Source organism: Rutidosis leptorrhynchoides, chromosome 4, assembly GCF_046630445.1.
Source record: "Rutidosis leptorrhynchoides isolate AG116_Rl617_1_P2 chromosome 4, CSIRO_AGI_Rlap_v1, whole genome shotgun sequence".
NCBI lineage: Eukaryota > Viridiplantae > Streptophyta > Magnoliopsida > Asterales > Asteraceae > Rutidosis > Rutidosis leptorrhynchoides.
In genome coordinates, this window is record NC_092336.1 from 205,370,774 (window position 1) to 205,379,975 (window position 9,202).

General features: G+C 30.7%; 1 non-coding gene across 1 annotated transcript; it reads left to right on the plus strand.

The window, feature by feature from the left end:
- The first annotated feature begins 2,474 nt into the window (after positions 1-2,474).
- On the plus strand, positions 2,475-2,581 carry LOC139845853 (small nucleolar RNA R71). The gene has a single exon (XR_011758608.1). It is a non-coding gene; the product is annotated as a small nucleolar RNA R71 (small nucleolar RNA).
- Positions 2,582-9,202: the final 6,621 nt, after the last annotated feature.

Here is a 9,202-nt window from a genome sequence, read left to right on the forward strand (position 1 = left end):
ATCCAGGACAAAGGACAATTAACCCAGGGTAATAAATTAAAATCAACACGTCGAACATCATGATTACGGAAGTTTAAATAAGCATAATATTTCTATTTCATATTTCATCGTACCTTTATTTACTGTCATTTTAATTACTGCAATTTACTTTATCGCAATTTAAATTCTGTCATTTATATTATCGTCATTTATCTTTTACGCTTTATTTAAAATCGATAAACCGGTCATTAAACGGTAAAACCCCCTTTTTATAATAATAATAATATTACTATATTACTAATATATATATATATATATATATACAAATATAATTGTTTAAAAATATAGTGTACGCAATAAGCCGTCTCCCTGTGGAACGAACCGGACTTACTAAAAACTATACTATTCTACGATTAGGTACACTGCCTATAGTGTTGTAGCAAGGTTTAGGTATATCCCATCTATAAATAAATATATAAAACTTGTGTAATTTGTAACGTATTTCGTAGTAAAAATAATAGTATTTCGTACCCCTCCGCTTACACATCAGTAATTCAGATTTACCATGTAAATAAGTGTATTCCAAATGGTTTGGAAGTGGCTTTAACTCTAATATCGGTGGTTCTTCTATCGATGATTTGTATCGATATCTGTCTTCCTCTTTTAGCATTTGAAGTTCTTCTGTTGTTGGTTCATATTCATTAGCCATAAGTGTAACTAACATTTCAGCTTCATCAATTGAGTCAGTTCCTTCTCCTAAAGAACATTCTCCTGTTCCTTGTAATTCTGGAAATTCTTGTAACAATTTTGCATGTGAATCTATAGTTTAAATATAATAACATGTATCATCTGCAGATTACGATTGTTGCATGGCTCTATCAACAGAAAAGGTAACACTCTCATCCTCTATACTTAGGGTCAGTTTCTTACCAAACACGTCTATTATTGCTTTAGCCGTGTTTAAGAATGGTCTTTCTAATATAAGAGGAACTCGAGAATCTTCTTCGATGTCCAGAATAACAAAATCTACTGGAAATACTAAAGTACCAACTTTAACTAGCATGTTCTCCATTATGCCTCTAGGATATTTTACTGATCGATCTGCTAGTTGTATACTTATTCGTGTTGGTTTCAATTCTCCGAGGTCTAGTTTAGCGTATAGTGAATACGGCATTAGATTTATACTAGCACCTAAGTCTGCCAATGCTTCTTTTGAACTAAGACTACCCAGAAAACATGGAATTGTGAAACTTCCTGGATCTGAGAGTTTTTCTGGTAGTTTATTCAATAGCACTGCAGAACAATTAGCATTCATAGTAACAGTCGAGAGTTCTTCCATTTTCTTTCTATTTGTAATTAGATCTTTCAAGAATTTAGCATATCTAGGCATTCCTGAAATCACATCAATGAAAGGAAGGTTGACATTTATTTGTTTAAACATATCTAAGAATTTGGATTGCCCGGCTTCAAGTCTTTCTTTTCTCATTTTACTCGGGTAAGGAAGTGGTGGTTGGTATGGTTTAACATAAGGCTTTGCCTTAACTGTGTTATCTTCATTAACCTTTTCAACTATCGGTTCCGATTCCTTCTCTTGTTCAGGTTGTGGTGCCTGTGTAGTAGGAATAGCGTCATTAGAAATTACAGGCATTTCAGGTGGTTTAAGTGTAATACCACTTCTCGTGGTAATGGCTTTAGCTGTTTCATTCCGGGGGTTAGCATTTGTACCGCTAGGTAGACTCCCTGGTTTTCTTTCACCTATCAACCTTGTTAGGTTGCTCATTTCTTGTTCCAGATTTTGGATAGAAGCTTGTTGATTTCTAAATGCTTGAGCATTTTGTTCATTCGTTTGTTTCTGAGATGTGAAAAACTGCGTTTGAGATTCAACTAGCTTCGACATCATGTCTTCTAAATTTGGCTTTTTATCATCGGTTTGTGGTGGTTTATTTGGAAAAATAGGTCTTTGCTGATTGTAAGTATTATTAGATACTTGTTGATTGCTAGGACCTTGTTGGTTGTTGTATGGAACATTTTGGTTATAATTCTGATTTTGATTGTAGTTTGGTCTTGGCGGTTGATAATTATTCTTATAATTATTTCCAGGCCTTTGATTTATATATGAAACATTCTCTCTTTGTTCCATTGTTTGTTCAATACTGAGATAATCTTTTGTCAAATGTGGTCCTCCACACTGCTCACAACTAATTCGTATTGTGTGAATATCCTTAGTCATCTTTTCCATTCGTCTCTCGAAAGCATCTAACTTTGCGAAAATGGAATCAAAGTCATGGCTAGAATCGGCTCTAGCTGCTTTAGATGATCTAACGATGTCTTTTTCTTGATGCCACTCATGTGAGTGGGAAGCTGTGTTATCAATAATTTTGTAAGCTTCAGTTGCGGTTTTCTTCATAATGGAACCACCAGCTGCTATGTCGATGTCTTTTCGTATAGTAATGTCGCATCCTTGGTAGAATATTTGTGCTATTTAATAAGTGTCTAAACCATGTTGAGGACATCCTCTCAACAACTTTCTGAATCTTGTCCATGCCTCATATAGAGTTTCATTTGGCTTTTGCGTGAACGTAACAATTTCTCCTTGAAGTCTCACGGCTTTAGATGATGGAAAGAATTGTTTAAGAAATTTTTCAACTAAAACATCCCATGTATCAATCGTCCCTTCAGGTAACGATTCTAACCAATCTTTGGCTTCTCCCTTTAAAGTTCGTGGAAATAACATGAGATAGATCTGTTCATCCTCAACTTCTCTGATCTTAAATAGAGTACAAATCCTATTAAAGGTTCGAAGATGTTCGTTTGGATCTTCCTTCGGTGCACCACTAAATTGGCATTGATTAGTTACCATGTGTAGGATTTGTCCTTTGATTTCATAATCTGGCGCATTAATGTCTGGTTGAGTAATTGCATGACCTTGGCCAGTGCGTTTAGCCCTCATTCGGTCTTCCATACTTAGAGGTTCCAGATTTTCCATGATTGAATTTGTTGAATCTGAATCACTAGAGGATTCTGATTTAATGGTTTCTTCCTCGACAATCTATGGGTGAGTGATTTGTGGTTCAGGAGGAATGATTAGTGGTTCAGGATCTCTGAATTGTCCTTGAATATCCTCCGGGTTCTCAATTGTGAGGTCGGGTTCAAAAAACGGATTATCGGAAATTTGAATTGAAGTACTTGGTCGACTAGATGACGATTCTAAAGAAAAATCAACGGCGACAATATTGGCTAGATGTCTTGATCGAGTTACAGGTGGTGAACGTATGAAAGGTAGTGAACGTTTTGCTTGGTGCATTCACTGAATATCCTATTAGTTATAAAAATAAAAATTATATAAGCTATCAAATTAATAGACTTTTCTAATTTTGCCCACATTTCGAATAGCCAATAGATGCAGCAGGTAGCCAGGACCCTTTAAATCGGAAGCCCACAACTCGCCACTAACAAATCCAATTATTACTATTAACTAGAAAATTTTGAATGTCTATCAATTTAACCGCTTAAAATAATTTTTCGTCGAAATTTAAAGAAGATAAAATCTATGTCCTAAAAACTAGAGCGTAGAAATGAGAAAGAAAAAGATTGCGTCGAAAAACGTCGAAAAATAAAAGGTCGAAAAATAAAAAGTCGAAAAACAAAAATAAGAAAGTAAAGCGTCGAAATTTAAAAGTCTAAAAACTAAATATTAAAAGTTGCGTCTAAAGGAATTAAAGCTTAAAAGAAGTCTATATCCAAAACGGCAATAACTTAATAGGCACTAAAATTTATTTAAAACTAAAGCGATAAGTAACGTCATTAAATTCTAAAGCGTCTAAATCTTATTCTAAAGAAAAAGTACTTAAGGGATTTTACGGCAAAGCCTAAAAATCTAGAAATATAAAATAACTACGGCAAAAACTAAGTTACGAACGATAAATATACAATTTACGAAATAAACGTTTAAAATATACAATTTATAAAAAGATATAAAAAGTGATAAAATTACTTATTTTTATAAAAATATTATTTTTATATTATTATTTTATAAAAGTATTAATTTTTATATTAATAAAACTAATTAAAACTAAAAATACAAAATTAATTAAAACTTAAAACTAATTATTATTATTATATATAACCCTAACTAGGTTTAACAATAATAATAATAATAATTAATAAAACTTACGCGTAATAAATGTTGTCTTAGGTTTCAGGCGTGTCAGACATCACCATGCGATCGCATGGTTTTGAAGCCTCCGGATCATGCGATCGCATAGGCCTGAATTTCGGATCAGGTTGTTGGGCTGCTACAGGACCAGGCCCGATTACTCTTTTAATTATTTTTTTTTTTGATTTTTAATAAAATAAAAATAAAATAACTTAAATAAAACTTATAAAAAAATAATTTTACTTATTAGTTTTTATAACTTTTAACAATAAAAATATAAACTTTTTAATTTAAATACTTAAAAATATAGAAATATATTTTTCTTTTTTTTATGTTTTTATATTTTTGTTTTTAATATTTAAAACTTATATAAATATATTTTACAAAAATAACTTAAAAACTAAATATATTTTTTTATAGCGTTTCGCTTCGGCATTGTTGAAGTTCCCCGGCAGCGGCGCCAAAAATACTTGATGTGTGCGAGGTATAATACGAAATAGATTATATTTTACTACGAAATACTATTAAATACGATACAATTTTACACAAGTTATTTAGTTATTTATTGAATGTGATATACCTAAACCTTGCTACAACACTTATATCAGTATACCTAATCATAGAGTAGTGTAGTTTTTAGTAAGTCCGGTTCGTTTCACAGGGATACAACTAAATTTAACGCTATATTATATTTTAAACTATATTTGTATATAAATATATATATAAGTAGTATTATTATTATAAAAATGGAGTTTTACCGTTTAATGACCGGTTTGTCGATTTTATGTCTTAAGTCGCAATTAAAACCTAATGTAAATTATTAAATATACAAATGACTTAATTTAAAGCTTAAAGTAAATGACGATAAATAAAAGGGCAATAATTTAAAGTACGATAAATAAAATGACGGTAAATAAAAGTACGATGAGATTCCGTAATCATGATGTTTGACGTGTTGATTTTAATTTATTACCATGGGTTAATTGTCCTTTGTCCTGGATTATTCGATATGTCCATCTGGTTTTTTCCATAACAGTCCATCAGTCATAAATATAAAGTGCGAGTGTCCTCGTCAAATTATCCTTATACCCGAAGTCGAATATTCCAACTAATTGATGACTTAAACTGTAATAAGGTTTTAATACATTGTTAATGATTACACCAGGTTATCAACTGTGTGCAATCCAAGGTTTTAATACTTTATTAACAATTACACCAAGTGTTCTTGTATGTAATCCACCCCTGTTTTAATGAGTCCATTGAATATTAATCCATTCCCGTGTCCGGTTAAATGAACGATTATTAGTATTTATAAATATCCCCCTCATCGTGTCCGATCGAGTGTATGTGGTTATTTGTAATTGCCTCAAATTGTAAATCTCTATATTAAATTAACGAACTATCATTCAGTTAAACAAATATAATGCCCATTAATAACCCATAGTCCAATTTCCACAAGTGTCGGTCTTTTGTCCAAACTCCAATTATGGTCCAAAGCCCAATAATCCCGTCTTTAATATTTAGTCCAACATCATAATTACTTCGGCTTAAATAAGCATAATAATAATTAAGCTACGACACATTAATTTAAAAAGGTTGAACATAACCTACAATGAGTATTAATTGCGTAGTGTTACACGGACAGAATTTCGACTTACAAACTTAAAACATTCGCCACTATAACCTTATTATTATTATCTTAATATTAATATTATAATTCTAGTATATATATATATATATATATATATATATATATATATATATATATATATATATTTGAGAGAGACAGAGAGTTGTGATGGATATACTGTAAAAATTCGTCGACCAAATGCTTCAATTTATAGGACCTGACCTGCTACAGCAAGCCATGCGATCGCATGGGATTTAGGCAGGCTGGCCATGCGATCGCATGGCAGCCATTTCCTGCTCACACATGATTCCAAAACGTGGGCTGCCCGTATTTATTTAATATATAATATAATATATATAATTTTATATAATTAATTATATATTATATTATATTCTTGTGCATTGTTGACTTGTAACTTTAGCTCCGTTGCGTCGTGCGTTGATAGTTAGTTCATGTTCCGTTTCCGGTTTTTCGAACGTCCTTGCGTACTATTTAATATCTTGTACTTTGCGTTTCGCGGCTCGTACTCTTGTAATTTTGAGACGTTTCTCATCAATAAATTGAACCACTTGGATTGTACTTTGTACTTTTTAGCTTTTTGGTCGTTTGCATCTTCAAATCGCCGAATCTGTCTTTTGTCTTCACCTTTTATTATTTAAACGAATATCACTTGTAAATAGAACAATAGCAACTAAAAGCTTGTCTTTCTTGAAGGATAATGCTATGAAATATATGTTCATTTTTAGCATTATCAGAGATTTTCTAAAAGATCCGGGTGACGGTCGTGTTCTCGTTCCTCGTTATCCCGTACGAAGGAACGATTGAGCAAAATTCGGATATTCATGTTCAGCTGCATAAGGATATTCATAGCGAGTTTGTTAACCATTGGATCGCCTTGAAAATTTTACTGTAAGTAAATGACGTATAGATCTAGTTGCTGTACTATTTTGAGGCTGATTGGACCGTTGGATTTTGAGATACGATTTTTCGAATCTGGATAATTTTCAGGATGAATTTTTCGTGTTTGAAGACGCGAGTGCGAGACATTTTTGTCTCGTAAAACTTCAAAACGATACAAACTATGTTTTCAAAGATGTGGGTTTGTTATGAAAGCTCAGGAGGTTGATTTTTTCTCTCGGTTTAGAATGGTTGTTGTAAGGAACAAGATGCATCGGGTTGAAAGTCGATAGTGGGAGTTATCGGGGAAGTTTGGTGCTTGCGGTTTGGAAACGGGATGACCAATGAAGTTTGGTTGATATTCCAGGGTTTATGGAGTATGCGGGCGGATTAGAGTTCCTAGTCACTAAGGGTAATTTATTGTCTAAGGGTGTCGAATATAGCACATTCGATGGTTGCTCAGGTTTGGTTGATGTTTCAACAAAAGGAGCGGTTTTCTTTGAGGGTGATCAATTAGGAATCTTTAGGTGATGGAAGAGGGGCAGATAATCTTGTAAGTCCCAGAACTTGAGCTTTCTAGGATCGTGGAGGGTCTCGGGAACTTGGTGTGAGTTTGGTAACCGACGAAAGTTATCGAGCTAGTGGAAGTTAGTCGACTAGTGGAGTTGTGGAGATGATTATGCGACATTGTCTCCAATGTTCTCAAGATTAGTATGATGATTCCGGGTAACATTAGGGCTTCGAGTACTTTTTTTACTCTCCGATGGCAATGAAATTTGTTACTGACTGGTGGTACGAACCAAGTTTCTTCTCGAGTAGCCACGGTTTTATTTCGTACTCGTACAGTGAGAGCGTGCTTGAGATGAGAAGATGGGTTTGTGATATTCATAGCTATGAGGAGGTCAGTGTACCAGCGAGAAAGCGAAAAGTTAAAAAGTTAGTAGATTTCGAGGTTGTGACTGCGTTCTCATTAGAGCCTTGATGAAGAGTCTACTGTGACGACCCGGAGATTTCTGACCAAATTTAAACTTAATCTCTATATGATTTTGACACGATAAGCAAAGTCTGTAATGTTGAGTCTCAAAATATTTGAACTGCTTTCATATATCCGATTACCCGGTGACTATTTTCGACGATTCACGAACCATTAATCGTAAATAGAAATGTATATATATATATATATATATATATATATATATATATATATATATATATATATATATATATATAAATTATACATGTAAATAATTATATATTATGAATTAAAAATATTAATAAACTACTATGTAATTTAGAAAGAAAACTTAATCTTGATATTTAAAACATGATTAAATATGTAGTAGTTGGAAATATATATATATATATATATATATATATATATATATATATATATATATATATATATATATATATATATATATATATATATATATATATATATATATATATATATATCTATATATATTTATTGATATACATAATTATTGATTGTATGTATATTATAATATATATTATGTAAAAATATTGAATATTAAATATTTGTTATTATTTAAAATATATTATATAATTATTAAATATTACATAATTAATAATATGTAATATTAATATATAAAATTTAAATTTAATTATAAATATAGTTGTTATACTATTATTATTATTACTTCATTAATATTAATATTAATATCAGTATTATTAGTATTACTATATATAATAATATATATAAATAGGAAAGTTTATACATTTAAATTGTTATAATATTATTGTTACAAAAATTATTATTATCATTATCTGATTTACTTTTATCATTACCCTCATAGTTGTTATTATTATTATTATTATCCTTATCAATATTATTATTATTATTATTATTATTATTATTATTATTATTATTATTATTATTATTATTATTATTATTATTGTTAACAATGTTATTAATAATTATTATTATTAAGTTTATTATTGATTTTTATTATTAATAATGTTGAAAGTATTATTATTAATATTTTTATGTTTAATAATTACTAATATTAATCAATATATCAAATAAAAATACAGAATCCATTTTTCTACAACATCAACTGTACTGATTTTTGTTTCTTATCTTTGTATCGAATCCAGTCCACAGTTTCAAACAAAATAAGTTTGAAGTCACAATCTACTTTTATATATTTTTTTTCCTGATGGAAGATTCCTCTATGCTAATCCGTAACAATCAATTCCAAATCACATATTTAATAATCAGATACAATTAGATTCATTTTAAAGTCTTTATCAGCTTTATATTTTTTTGGTTTGTTCCTCTTGATCAAGAAGATGCTGTCGACCACCATCTTACTAGAAAACAATCTCCATCAATTAGTTGCTACAGCAACCAATTAACTACACCATTTAATCCTCTGCTACTAATTCTTATTGCTAAAACTCACTCAAGAACGATCTACTTCTCTTCTTTCTTGATCACAACCGTTTCCACTTCTATTTCTTATTTCTGTTTCCAGTCCAAAATGAAAACATCACCATCTTGACACCTCATTCACAAA